The sequence below is a fragment of the Capra hircus genome, chromosome 15, assembly GCF_001704415.2.
Source record: "Capra hircus breed San Clemente chromosome 15, ASM170441v1, whole genome shotgun sequence".
In the NCBI taxonomy this organism is placed as follows: domain Eukaryota; kingdom Metazoa; phylum Chordata; class Mammalia; order Artiodactyla; family Bovidae; genus Capra; species Capra hircus.
The window spans coordinates 18,419,086-18,433,924 of record NC_030822.1 but is presented as its reverse complement, the minus strand read 5'-3'; positions in this window follow the sequence as shown (position 1 = coordinate 18,433,924).

The following is a 14,839-nucleotide window of genomic DNA, read 5'->3' as shown; positions in this document are numbered from 1 at the left end:
AAGCTCCAGACCTCAGGTGAAATGAGTCTTGTATGTGATGCTCCTGGAAATATCTGTAACTGAGGGAGATATCTTTCAGCCAAAACCAGGGAAAGAGCTGCTTGCTTCTTAGTGCCAATTTTCTCTGCTTCCCTTCAGCTAGCCCTCATGTATCTGGCTGCCTGACTAACCCATCTGGACTACTCTTTACTTCACTGTCACCACCCTGCTCAAAAATTTGCAATGACTCTGTTGTTGCCTGTGATCATTGGCAAGTAGCTTAACCTTTTGGGATCTTGATGCTCTCATTTTATAGAAGAAAGAGGTGGACTGAAAGGTTAGAGCTGCAACTCTATGTGAGATTCTGTCCTTCTAGAAGATCAAGACAAACTCTTGATGATTCCATGAAAGATGCTTGTGACCCTGCCCATCCCATTGAATCAACTTCATATCCCGAACCCCTAGAGCCTGATCCTTCCCACCAATCAGGCTGCTCCTCTTTGACCTCAGACATCTGGCTCACGCCCATTTCTGTGCACTGTTTTATTCTGTTCTTTCCAACAGGAATGTCTGCTTTGTCTGTGCTCCAAAACTTTGGTGCCAGAATTGTACAGGGGTTAAGAATAAAGATTAATAAACCTGGTTTCTAGTCTCCACTTTACAACTTACTATCTGAGTAATTAATCTTAGGCAAATCTCTGTGCTTCAGTGCCTGCAGTGATAAAATAGAGGCGATGATAAATATAGGGTGAAGAGGCATGGCTGAGATAATGTATGCAGCAGGCAGAGCACAGAGCCTGGCACACAGTGAGTGCTCAGTAATAGCAATCATCCTGCAGTTTGTATAAAATCCTCCCCAGTCTTCTCTGCTTCTCCAGATTGTGTCCATCAACCTGGAGCCCACTCAAGCCACATCTCTGCACTGAAGGTTTCTCTGCCCCCCGAACTCAACTCCTTCCAGCTCTTGGTTCTGGGGCCTGGGTGGGTGCTCCTTAGACTCCGCCTTGCAGAGCCATGATTTTATGTGTGCATATCATCTTGCCATCTCGTAAGTGACTTATGTTCTTAGAGAAGAGAGATCATAATTTTCATTTTTACTAAGTTTGGAGATATTCAATAATTCCTTTTGAATTAAAGAGTTCACATATCACCACCATGTTATCAATTTCCCAATTCCTAGCTTCATACTGACATTCGTCAAGGTGTGAGGGTCTCCCCGCTATCAGTATTGAGGATGGCCCATGCATTGTCAGTCACAGACCTCTTTAAAAACCTGCCAACTCAAAACTATAAAACTCATCAGAAAACACAGGGTAAAAACTACATGATGTTGGATTTGGCAATGACTTCTTGAATATGACACCTTTTATTGTCACAGGCTACAAAATGAAAAACAGACAAACTAGACTGTAGGTTAAAAATTTTGTGTATCAAAGGACAGTATTAGGAGAGTGAAAATGCACCCTATGGAATGGGAGAGAATATTTGCAAATCATATAGCTGATAAAAGGTTAATATCCAGAATATTTAAAGAACTCCTATAATTCAACAGCAAAAAAAAAAAAAAAGAAACCCAATTAAAAAATAGACAAAAGACTTGAAGAAATATTTCTCTAAAGAAGATATACAGATGGCCAATAAGCAGATAGAGTTTCGGAAATAATAATCATCAGAGAAATGCAAAACACAGCCACAATAAAGTACACTTCACATCCATTAGGACAACTATTATCCCCCAAACAGAAAATGACAAATGTTGGCAAACATGTGGGGAAATTGGAAATTCCATGGTCTGCTAATGGGAATATAATATATATATATATAATATATAACATATGGGCTTCCCTGGTAGCTCAGCTGGTGAAGAATCTGCCTGCAATGCAGGAGACCCTGGTTTGATTCCTGGATCGCGAAGATCCCCTGGAGAAGGGATAGGCTACCCACTCCAGTATTCTTGGGGTTCCCTGGTGGCTCAGACGGTAAAGAATCTGCCTGTAATGCGGGAGACCTGGGTTCAATCCCTGTATTGGGAAGATCCCTTGCAGGAGGGCATAGCAACCCACTCTGGTATTCTTGTCTGGAGAATACCCAAGAACAGAGCAGCCTGTCAGGCTATAGTCTATGGGGTTGCAAAGAGACACAACTGAGTGACTAGGCACACGTATATAGTATATATTATATTATATAATGTATTAATGTAATATAATTTATGGTATAAGCATGTTCTGCAAAAAATTAAAAATAAATTAATATGTGACTCATCAATTGCACTTCTGGGTATATACCCAATAAATAAATATGCATAAAATGTGTGCACACTATCTTGCCACCTCATAAGTGACTTAGATTCTTAAAGAAGAAAGGTCTGCCTTAAAAAAGAAATCCTGTCACATGCTACAATATGGTTGAAACTTGAGGATGTTATGCTAAGTGAAACAAGCCAGTCATAAAAGGATAAAGACTATATGCGGTACCTAGAGGAGTTAAATTCATAGAGACAAAGAGTAGAATGGGGGTGGCCAGGGGCTGGGAGAGAGGAGAGTTATTTTTCACTGGATATCATATTTCAGTTTGGGGAGAATAAAAAACCTTCTGGAGATGGACAGTGGGTGACAGTTGCCCAGCAGTGCAAATGTGCTCAGTGACACTCAGCTATACTCTTGGGAGTGGTTAGAATAGTAAATTCTATGCTGTGTATATTTTTCACACACACACACACACAAAACCTGGTAAAAGTTAAAGACCTTTCCCTCGGTGCGCAGCTGTCCAAGGTGCAAAGAATTTTGCCTTTCATTTCAGGGAGCTTGCAACCTTCTCAGGTTCATCCATAGATATATTTAACAACATCCAATGTTATGGTGGTGATAGTGGTAAAGAACCCACCTGCCAATTCAGGAGATGCAAGAGATTCGGGTTCGATCCCTGGGTTGGGAAGATCCCCTAGAGGAGGTCACGGCAACCCACTCCAGCATTCTTACCTGGATAATCCCATGGACAAGGGAGCCTCGCAGGCTACAGTCCACCGGGTTGCTAAGAGTCAGACATGACTGAAGCGACTTAGTGTGCACACACACACGAGGTTACAGTGAGCCCTGTTGCATGAGCTCTGAGACAGTCTTTGGGCCCCTCAATGGCAATCCCTGCCCACTTAGGCCCCCATCAGCAGTGCTGGTCCCTGACTTCCAGATGATGTTCTTTGCAGGCCCACTAGGCCCCAAGGACAGAGGAAAAGGGGGCAGTTTGTTATTACGTACAGCCTCCTCCTTAAAGGGACTCCTGCTCTCATAGATTCCTATCTGCCCTCTCCTCTGAGAAACCGAGAGTTAGCATAGCAGGCACAGGCTCCACGTGGAGTGATGGTGGCAGGATTGGGGGGTGGTGGGGGGTGCTCCCATAGTAGAGCATCTTGAATGCCCCCTTCAGGGCACAGTCTCTCTCCAGACGCCCCTGGGATGCTCATGGGCCAGTGCAGCTCTCCCCATGATATTAAGCTACAGTCCTTCCCATCACGCTGCAGAAACTGCCTTGGTCACAGCCTGCAAAGGAGGAGCTGTTAAAAACTCTTCCATTTGTATTTCCTGCATGGCTCTCCATCTGGAAATATCTTTTATCTGGCAACTTTTGCAAAGCGAACTGAATCTTGAAGGAGGTCCTGGCAGGTTTATGCTGGCCTCTCCATCACTCCAATAAGTCATTTCCATCCTAACCTTCACCAGAATCGAGGAATCGTGACTTGGTCCCGAAAACAGGACAGGCATGGCATGGCAGCAAGTCTTCCCGCCCGAGGCAGCTTTTTAACCCTGAAAACACCCACTGGGAGGGCAAGAGTGAAATCTAGACGATTACACTATATACACTCTCTCAACTCAAACATTACTTCAGCAGGGAAGCCCCCAGCCCCTCATGACTGTATTAGGACCCATCATTATATGACCCCGCTCCCAAGTTTTTTGTTTTTAATATTTTTTCCTTTTTATTTCTTTAAGTAGAGTTGATTTACAGTGCTGTATTAACTTCTGGTATACCACAAGGTGATTCAGTTTTTCTTTTTTTTTTTTCAGATTCTTTTCCATTATAGGTTATTATAAGATACTGAATAGTTCCCTGTGCTATTCAGTAGGACTTTGTTGTTTATCTACTCATTGCCAGTTTGGATCACAATGGATAATTCTATGTTTTGTGGTTGTTAAGTACTGTTGGGTTCCCCCAAACACTGCAGGCTCCTTCTGCGTTGGAAGTGAGTCCAAGAGCCTAGCCCAGCATGTATTAAGCACCCAATAATTACTTACTGAAGGAATGAATGAATAAAATGCTCTTACCTGCCTCTCCACCAGTTACTTCAAGTCCAGGGTGAAAAAGAGCTTCTTTTCAGAGTCGGTGTTACTGAAAGAAAAGGAGAGGAACTTTCTGGTAGGTAGTTAGAAGTAGAATGGAGGGAGAGGGGGAAAGAGTTCTTTATCTTCAGTTAGGGAAATGTTTTCACAGGTCCCTGATAAACTAGGGACAAATACCTCCAGGGCTTTGCGATGGCCTGAGCGTCCTTGATAGTGTGGCTGGGTGGGGCAAGTTGAGCTTTGGCATCGGGGCAAAGGGATGGATTCTAACGGTTTCTTCACTGGTTGAAAAGGCTGCTTCCTGCCCAGCTTTCTTTTTTTTTTTTTCTTCGTTATGTACCAGCTCAGCTTTTAACGAGGAGGAGTGGCCCCCTTCTCTAAGTGAGTGGAGGCCGGCAGAGCAGGAGCCATGCTTACCACTGCTGTTGGGCCGTCAGCTGGATGGGCCAATTGCTCTGAGAAGGCAAGTGTCCTGTTTGTGCCTCATACTTTGCAAATCTCACATCCCTGCAGGTCTCAGAAATCCCCCCATCCCTGCCCACCGACTTAGAAAGGCAAGTAGCCAGGCTCCCACTTGATTGGAGAGGAAATTAGAACAAAGTCCTTCCAAACCTGAAACCTGCCTCAACTAGAGTGCCAGGGAATATATATTCACAGGACTCTGGCAGTCCTGCTGACAGGAAGGTCTTTTGACAATTTATTTTTCAAGAGGAAGAGTTTCATTAGGCAAAAATCAACTAAAGGCTATATTCAATACCTACTAAATGGTACTTGTTGGGTCTGTTTTTTGAAGATTATAATTAGGAGTAGATGGGCCTGTTGTAATTAATAGCTGCCTGTCACTGAGCATGCACCATGTGCCAGGAATCCTATATGTTTTATCTTAGTTAATCCTAATATAACCTTCTGCGATGAGTAGTAGTAATATTTCAGTTTAACAGATAAGGAAATTGAGGGTCACAGAAATTCAATAACTTGCTCAAGTCACACAACTATGTAGTAAGGAAGTGGATATGAGGTCTTCTGACTCCAGACATTCACTCTTACCACGCTGTGCTCAGTCGCTCAGTCTTGTCTGACTCTTTCCAATCCCATGGACTGTAGCCCACCAGGCTCCTCTGTACATAGAACTTTCCAGGCAAGCACACTGGAGTGGGTTGCCATTTCCTACATTTTCTTGTTAACAACACATATTCTGGGGCCCGCACTGAATCTACCAGATCAAAATCTCTCAGAAAGTCCCTGGACACTCAACCTCCTTGCCAGACACTAACACAGCACTATTTTATTTTTATCCCTGTACTGATCACTATCTGAGATCTTCTCACTTATGAATTTGCATATTTTCTTTCTTCCCCATTAAGTGACAAGTTCCACAAGTGCACCAACAGCACACCCAAAGTTTTCTCTCCAGAATACTAAATAAGAGTAGTATCTAGTAAGTACTCAACACGTAATTACTGAATACATTAGTAGACACTGTCCAAAGCACTGCGCTAAGGATGCTGAGTTTGGAGACAGGTTAAGAGGAAGACTAGTATTTAATTTATTGTTAAATACTAGTGTCTCCCAAAGCTATGGGGTGGGGAAATGTTGGCACACATGCCACATATTTGCCACATATTCCAGGGAAAGAAACTCAATCCTAAAATACTTAAGTGCAAGATGACATAGCATGTCAGTGGGCGAGCCAGGTATAATGTTGTCACTTCCTCAAGGACCTTTATCTCTTACTTGAGAAGCCAAAATGAATGCATATGTAATGGAGAACAGATATATGGCTCACAGCAAGGTGCTGAACAGAAATGGAATCAGATTAATTGGATTAAGGAGGAATTGGAGTGGAAATAGATGTGGAAGGTTTTCTGGAGGAAGCATTAATAGAAAGTGAGGTACCCTTGATGAATAAATACCTGGGTATTTCCTTTGTGTCAGACATGTACTGTGGGCTTTACCTAGAGTGGGGTATTCACATCTCTTACAACACCCTAATGGAGTAAGTATTGTGATCCTAACTTTATGGATGGGGAAACCGAGTCACAGAAAGGCTAAGAAACTTGCTACAGGTCACAGAGCTGAGGAATGAGTAGGGATAAACAGCAGAGATTTCAAAGCCCGTAGTCCTAAGCACCCAGTGAGTGAAGCACGTGTGACTGGCAGGAAAGAGCCTGAGTAAGTGTCTGGGTGTGGGGTCAGGAGTCGGAGGTGTTGTTCTGGGGGTAGTGATGGAATAAAGACAGGTTCAGGTTCAATTTCACTGGAATATTGTTATGATTCAACTCGACAACCTGTCTGCCATTCCCGCTTGTTTAAAGACATTGCCTGTCCAAACACACCACCCTTGGCTGTGATCTCAAGTGACTCAAAGGTTGATAACCTAATCAGACATTGGCAAAGTGAGGGGAATCCCTAGGTGAGCAGCCCCCTGACAAGAGAGCTCCCTAGCCTCTTCAGGAAGAGAAAGCCTGGTCCTGGGGACATCGATATAGGACAGGAGCCCACCTGCTGAAAAATGCCAGGAGGTGATGGAGAAGAGAGATTAATTTCAGGTGGTCTGAAAGATTAATATACTTGACTATGGGCTGTACTGACTTCACATAACCAGTTCAGTATGTGAGGTCCACTTTCTGGTGGGAGGGTCCCTGGAGCAGGTCATCCCAAGAGGCAGGGAACATTCAGAAACTGGAGACTTCAAGGTACTTTGTATAAACTTTGGTTTTGGTTTGATGGTGCATCTGCTGGGCTATTTAGATGACTTTGCCTGCATCACTTATCCACACATAGCAGGAAATTCCCTTGAGGACACATACTCCTCCTCTTTGAGGGTGCATATATTACAGTGGTCGGATCATCTGGAGCTAGTCCGTCATCTGCCACTCTGGCAGTTAGGATTTTTGCCCTTCAGTGAAAGCCTCAAGTGCTGCCACTGTTTATGTTACACTGTGAATGTCACAAGGTTCTAACAGAACCTCAGACATTCCTCTGCTGCACCTGCTATAATACATTCCTTATGTAATCAAGCCCTTAATCCCATTCCTCTAGCCCCAAGGGGTCACTTTTATATCTGGGGCCATGCACAGGGAAATGCTCATCATTTCTGCTGGGGATTGTGACCAGCAGGGTCCCCTCACGGGGTGGTTGGAAAAGGTTAAGAAGATCAATGGAGTCAGTAGCGTGTGCGGGTGAGTTTAAGGAGTTGGGACATCAGAAGTGAGTTATCTAGGGGAGGGACACTGGAGAACCAGGTTCCTTCTATAGCTTCTAATCACTCATATTTCTTTACTATCTGGGCCTTTACTATCTTGGAGAGCTGTGCCTCCCATCATGTTGTGTGGGCCTGGGAAGTCACCAACACAGGCATGTGGATTTGAATGGTTACATGATCCGGACTCATGGGCCAGGGACCAAACTTGATAACATTCAATCAATGTCCTGTCGGGTCCTGGGTAAGACAGAGCAAGACATAGAGACCTAGACCAGTAGCATTAGTATTGGTGGGTGTAGCGGGGAGCCTTTTTTCATGAATCTTGGGTCATCTGGCATGGTGTGAATAAGGAAGTGGCTTGCTCATAGGGGCTGAGTGCACCCAGTGACTGGGTCTCTGGGATGTAGCCTTGATCATGTGTACATACAGACTAGCTTGGGGAGGGCCTTAAGCAGGAGGCTTGCTTTAGGAGGTTTAGGAGGGGAAGTTTTAGCCACAGTGGTAATGGGGTTTATTATGCCCAATGGGGAGGAGAGGGTTAAGTTTGGAGGTCTGTCTGGTGTTCACCTCTTTTGAGTACATGCTGAGTGGGCTCTCCCCTGAGGGGAAGATCCCTGTGTTCTGGCAGGGGCACCTTGGCAGATGATGTGGGTAACTGGGTAGTCATTCTCTGAGTGGTGGTTGTCTGGGATCAGGTCATCACCTGGAAGGCTGTGATGGGCTCCCTGGGCAAGTGCAGCTCTTGACCCAGGTCTTGGATGCATAGGCTGATATTAGAAAGGCTGTCACAAGGATGCACAGGGTAGAAGGCATGTTAGAGGGCACAAGTTGTTATGTGCTGGGCATCCAACTGGGCATTGTAACTATGGTAGAGGAATCTTCAGAAGTGGACACTAAAATGCAGAGTCACATTCCTTTTTTATTTTCCTGCTGGCTGCTTAGGATAATGTAATCTGTTTGGCCGGTGGTGCTGGGAAAGAAGAGTGGTACACTCCAAACAGATAGGAATGCCAGTGTGGGTGCCACATTGCCCAGTTGTCCTGGCATTGAGTAGGAAAACTGTGTCCCAGACTGAGCCTACATCAGCCATATCAGGTGGAGCCAGCTAGTGAAAACCTACAGGTTTGGCACTAACATTTTCAGATGTGTAGGCACCCAGTGGTATTCAGGGATGTCATTCATAATGCTAGGGGGCATCTGTATCCCACAGTGTGAAGGGCTGTCCTTGCTTCAACATCGTGTGGTAGGGAATAGAAAGCCTCAGACACGTTCTTTTAGAACATCAGTGTTGAGGATCAGGATCTCTTTTGCTTTTCTCCAAGATCCACATGGTGGTAGGTGTTGGTCCAAGGGCTTTCCCTACAAGAAGGGTCTGAAATTAGCCAGGCTTTAAATTCATCATAAATTCCATCTTGGGGGATGTTTTAGAGGCTGGTGGTGCTTGTTCACCAGGCTAGTAAAAACATAGTATTGGGGATTTTACTGTACTGCGTATGGCCAGAGGGTCCCAGTTTAAGATGTGCCCTTGGTCTAGACATTAATCCTTTGTGGATTGAGTGCTGATTGAAAAAGGATAGAAGAATGGAGGACCAGGGGCGCTTGCAGCCGTTAGATACAGGAATTTATGACTGGAGCCTGGATCTCCCATTAGAATCAGTAAAGGCAAAATGAGGTCATTTTGTTATGGGTGAGGGGCCCATAGGAGCAGGGATCAAGGGAGATAAAAGTAGTAAAAGAAAACTGATTTGGGAAACCACATGCCATTTTGTAGCTTTAAGAAAAATAAAAAAGCCAACTCTGTAGACATCTTGAGTTTAGTTTTATAATAAAAACTGTTTGAATAATTAGACCTTCACATTCCTGAAGATAAAATAAACATGTACTCTTTTATCTCATCTTGCTCAATAAAATTGTTCAGAAGATCAAACATGGTAAAGACAATGTAAAATTTAACATTTTAATACTGACGTAGTACACTGTTTTACTTAACATTTTGGGGAGCAACTGCCTCTGACTTCAACTCAAGAAAACACTTTTTGTTGCTAATGTAATCAGTTTTTGTAATGGCATCAGCAAATAAAGGGATGCTTATTATTAAAAAAAAAAAAAAAGATGCATTATCGCCCGCCGAGTCCCTGGTAGCGCTATGGGAGGGGCGAGCCAGTAATAGACAGGGGTCCTGTCCACCATGACCGGCACGTGCGAATCTGGCTCAGGGAACCTGGGATAAGGGCCCATCTCAATCTGTTCGTCACTGGGAGTGTGGTCAGGCTTTTGTCCTCAGTCATTCTGCTGAGACTGACAAAGCGCACCCAGCTCTCTCCCCTAGGATTAAATATTTCTGGGAGAGCAGTAGAATATGGCTGGAAAAGGTGAATGTAGCCTCATATTGGAGGTGGTTCTGAATGTCAGTCTCTAAGACTATGAACTTAATGAGCCATTAGTTCTTTGCAGACTTTTGAGCAGAAGAAGGGATGTGACTGGATTGCACTGGGGCTGGACTGGGATGGGAGAGGCAGGAGGTGTCTTTGCTGTCTTCCTCTCCCTGGAATCTTATTCTCCGGATGCAGGTTCTCCTTATTAGAAAGGCCTCCCTTCGTCCCCAGAATAAGACACTGATAACCCTGACTGCCCACTTCCTTTCCCCACAGCACATGCACCATCCAACCCCCTATCTGTTCACTGGCCTATTTGTTTAGTGTTGGTCTCTCTCTCTCTAGTTTGCAGGTACCATTCAGGCAAGAGCACTGTTTGTTTTGTTCACATAAATGTATCGCGGGGGCCTAGAACAGGTCCCGCCATGTCTTAGGCGTCCTAAGGTGAATAGGTGAATAGAGTGTATTATTGCCTCATTTGATGAAAGGGAAAATTGATGCCCAGCAGAAGTAAGCAACTCATCCAGATAAGACAGTTAGCGGTTGCCAGAGTCAAGATTTGAGTCCAGAAAAGCCTGATTACAAAGACTGCTCTTCCCATAGGGTACAATACTCCAGAGGAGACTTAGACCATTATAACTGAGAAAAAGGGTCTTTAATAAACTGAAGTGGGAACCTCGACAGAAGAAAAGGGTTAGGTGGTGATGGAAGAGAGATGAAAAATCCACTTGACTCCACACTTGGAGTCCGGGAGGACAGGAGAGTCCTTGGATACCCATCTGAGCATGCTGTGCCAGGCACAGTGCTGGACACCAAGGATTTAAAAGTAAACAAGACACAGTCCCCATCTTGAGAAGCTCACCATGCAGGGGTGATGTGTCGAGGGTACACTTAACTGAATTCAGGGAGCAGGAAGGATCCCCAAGCCCCCCCAAAGCATCACATGGGCATGCTGCCGGCTCCCTTAGCCAGGCATTGGCTGAGTAGCAGCATCTCATGGTCCTGTTCATCTGTTCAGTACAGTCACTGAACACGTGGGTTGTACCAGATGATGTGGTGATATTACAGATACAGAGGTGGGTTAGACAAGGGTCCATTCTCAGGCGCATACAGAAGCGAGAGGTGGCAAAGCTTTCACTCTGATTCATTTCCCAGCTAGAAAACAAGTGCCTCCCACGTGCCAAACACTGCTAGACTCTGAGGATAAAACAATGAACCAAGTAGTTAACATCCCTATACTCAAGGAACTTACAAGTGGTACATAATTGTATGTGGTATTATTGTTACTATTATTAATAACAGCAATGACTGGCAAGGGCTAAGTGCCAACTGCTGTCAAAACACTTATGTGATTTATTTCACATATCCCTTACAATGAGCCTATGGTTACCCCAATATTACAGAGGAAGAAACTGAAGCTGCCATCTCCCTAAAGTCTATGATTTTCTGGGAGCACAAAGGAGAGTGTAACTAACTGTGATAAAGTCAGAAAAGGTTTTACAGGATTTTTCAGAGGGCACCTAAGGACATACGAGTATCCTCGAAGCAGAAACACTGGGGCAAGAATCTGGAATGGTGAATACCATTACAAATGGTGAATACCATTTGAAGCATAATACCTGCTTCAAAGGGTAGTTGAGAGAAGCCATCAGGATAAGATATGTGAAACCTGAGCCCCGTGCCTGGCAAGAATTCCATATTCTCAAATGTTTGCTCTCCTTCAGGTCCCCCGTGGTGGCCGGAACACGTGACCACTCTCTCCATGCACTTGGATTTTTAGAAGACATACAAGTCATCTTGCCCTTGGAGGTCACTCCGGGACGATCTCTGCCCTCAATTCAGAGTTGGAATGTTTGTCATTGCCAGCCAGGGCAACTCTTCATTGTATGAGGTCGTAGTACAAACACACACACACACACACACAGGGTTCCCGGGGAGTTTGTGGTAAACACCAGCCTCTCTTTTGGATCAAAATAACTGAGTGGTCTTTGTGGCTGGTCTAGAGGAACACATTACATGAGTAAATTAGCAGTTCCCCCATGACACGAGCGACCACGGGGCGCACACTCACAGACGCCTGACTCACCGTGGGGCCTCTCCAAGTCACAGCCCATGAATAGATGCTCTTCCTTCCTCCCAGAGAGAAGCCAGGGTGCCAGATACCCCGGAGAAGCTTAAAGGCTTGTCCCTGCTATGGAACAGTATTATTTTACAAGACAAATCTAACGATCACTTCTTCTGGCTCCTGGAAGAAGAAAAAAACCGTTCCCTCTGGACACTGCACTCATCGGAGAGTTAATCAAGCCTACTCACCGGCCGATGATGTAATCCTGGTGACTTCCCCAATCAGCTCTAGGCCGCCTGCCCCCGCCCCCCCGGACGTCTTCCCAGCTAATTGCCCTGCTTCGCACCTGTTCCTTCTTGGGAGGCTCTGGCACCCTAGCGCCTGGGGCCTGTGCTACCTCCTGTCTCTGCCAGGACACCCGCAGGCCCTGGTGGACAGCCAGGCCCACTCTACAGCCTGGGGCTGAGCGGATACTTCCTTCTCACTTCTGCTCAGGGTCAGTGGCTGTTCTGCGAGGGGGTTGGAAGCCCACAGCTCGGGGGCTGGGCCTGTGGGCCGCCTGGGTGTCTGTCTGACCGGATGGAACGTGGCTCCCGCCGTGAGCTCTCACACCATGTGTGCTCTGCGTGGCACCCCTGTGTCTTCAGGGCAGGGCCACTGCAGACGGCACCTGCCTGATGGCGCACATCCTAATTCAGACCCTCCTTTTCTGCCTCAGAAACTGGAGAAGACTCATGATTACAGCTTTGAACCAGCTCCAACAGGCCCTCTGATTCCAAGAAGCCATCCTTGACGCCGTGCCTGCATAGCAACCCCCCCTCCTAGGGCTCCTCCTGTTGCTCTTCTCCCCTGCACCTCCGGCCGGTCTTTACTTTTTCCTCAGAGTCAGACACAGCTGAACATCTAAGCACACTCACTCAATGGAGCACCCTATTATTCCAGTACAGGGATGCTGCAGGCTATCCCTAGAAAGTTCAGAGGCTCAACACAGGCTTGGATCTGAAGCCTGGCTCAGCCACTTACTAGCTGGACCAATTCAGATAAGATACACGGTTTCTCAGAACCTCAGCACCCTCATTTCTAAAACAGGGACAACGGTCCCCACCTTGCAGGGCTGTCGGGTGGATTAAACGAGATAAGGCAAGGAGAGAAAGAGCTTGTGTGAGTGCCAGTACGGCATGACCCAAGCAGGACTGTCTCAGGCAGCAGTAATTTCAGTGCATGGATTTGATCTGCTCTTCATTAGATGTGAAATTCTAACTTGGCTCTTCCTTTGAACCCCTCAGGGTGTGTGTGTGTGTGTGTGTGCGCGCGCGCGCGTACTCAGTTGCTCAGTCTTGTCTGACTCTTTGCAACCCCATGGACTGTAGTCCACCAAGCCCCTCTGTTCATGGGATTCTCCAGGCAAGAATATTGGAGTGGGTTGCCATTCCCTTTTCCAGGGGATCTTCCCGACCCAGGGATCGAACCCAGGTCTCTCTCATTGCAGGCAGATTCTTTACTGTCTGAGCCATCAGGGAAGCCCCAAGGCACACGAATAGGCAAACAGAAGTCACTCATAAGTAGCTGGGTTTGTGTTGGCTGCATGTTGATAAAAGAGACTCCTGACTCCTACCTCTCCTTGTCTTTTTTTTTTTTTTTTAGCTGTGCTGGATCTTAGTTGGGACACCAGGGGTCTATTTGCGGCATGCAAGATCTAGTTCCCTGACCTGGGATTGAACCCAGGCTCCCTGCATTGGGCACATGGAGTTTAAGCCACTGGACCACCAAGGAAGTCCCCTCACCTTCCTTTGTCCTCACCACAAGGCTCCTATCAGCAGCTCTCTAAACCTCGGCTCTTTGGCCCTGGGCTTTGGGGCCACATCAGGCTCTCCTTTCTTTGTGCCCCTAGTGAGCTCACCAGCTCTTGAGGCCCTGGTTTCCATGCTGTCGTTGTATCCGTGAAATGGCTACTTCCCCATGAGAGCCTTGTCTCTCATCTGCCTCCCCAACATTTGTCATCTGTCTGCTGGGCCAGGCCCTACCTCAGGTTGACAGCTCACCAGGCCTCACCCTCCAAGTCTCTTCTGAGCATAAGCAGCCCAGCCTGGTCCAAAGATAACCTTTTATAGCTGACGGTACCGCCTACCATCCAACTAGGAGCTTGTCAATAACTGGGCCATCGCTCTTCCTGCAGCGGCTGACAACACAGGTACCCACCAAGTCTGCTCTGGGATAGTGGAGTAAAATTATTCTGGTGGTGGAGGTGATGCTGAGCACATGAGTTGGAATCTAGGTGAATCTGAATCTAGCCCAGCCTCCTTGTTTTGTGAACAGACGCCTCATCCTCTTAGGATCTGCCTCAATAAGCGCAGCCCTTGGCATAGAGCAGGCACTCAATAAATAAACACAGGGGAATTGAAAAGACCAAGGACACATTTTTTCAAACTAGCAGGCTCCCTTTCTCAATGCCTGTTGATGTCCAATTCATTTCTCTAGCAAATAAGAAATTTCTTTTGCAAATAAAGTTAGCTCACGTCTAATCTCTCATAATCTTTCCTTCCCTTTACTTCTATGGTTGAAAATAAACTTATACCCGAAAAGAAAGAGATCTGATCCCTTCTTCTTTCCTCTTTCATCTTCTCTTAATCTTAGGATCATGGCTGGGCTCTCTGAAACTCAGGGCCATTTTCAGAAACTAGCGCTGATGAAGGAAATATGACACAATCGAACATTTTTCTTATCTGGCAGTGTGGTCTGGTGGTTCGCACAGAGGCTCTGCAAGTCGGAAGTCTGGCTTTCTATTTCTGGGGCTTAAGTGAAACCATGTAACAGCAGTCTTTGCAGCGCTCACTCTTGCTTTCTCTTTCTCTTGTTCCCTGTAATGAGTCCGAAAGGGAAT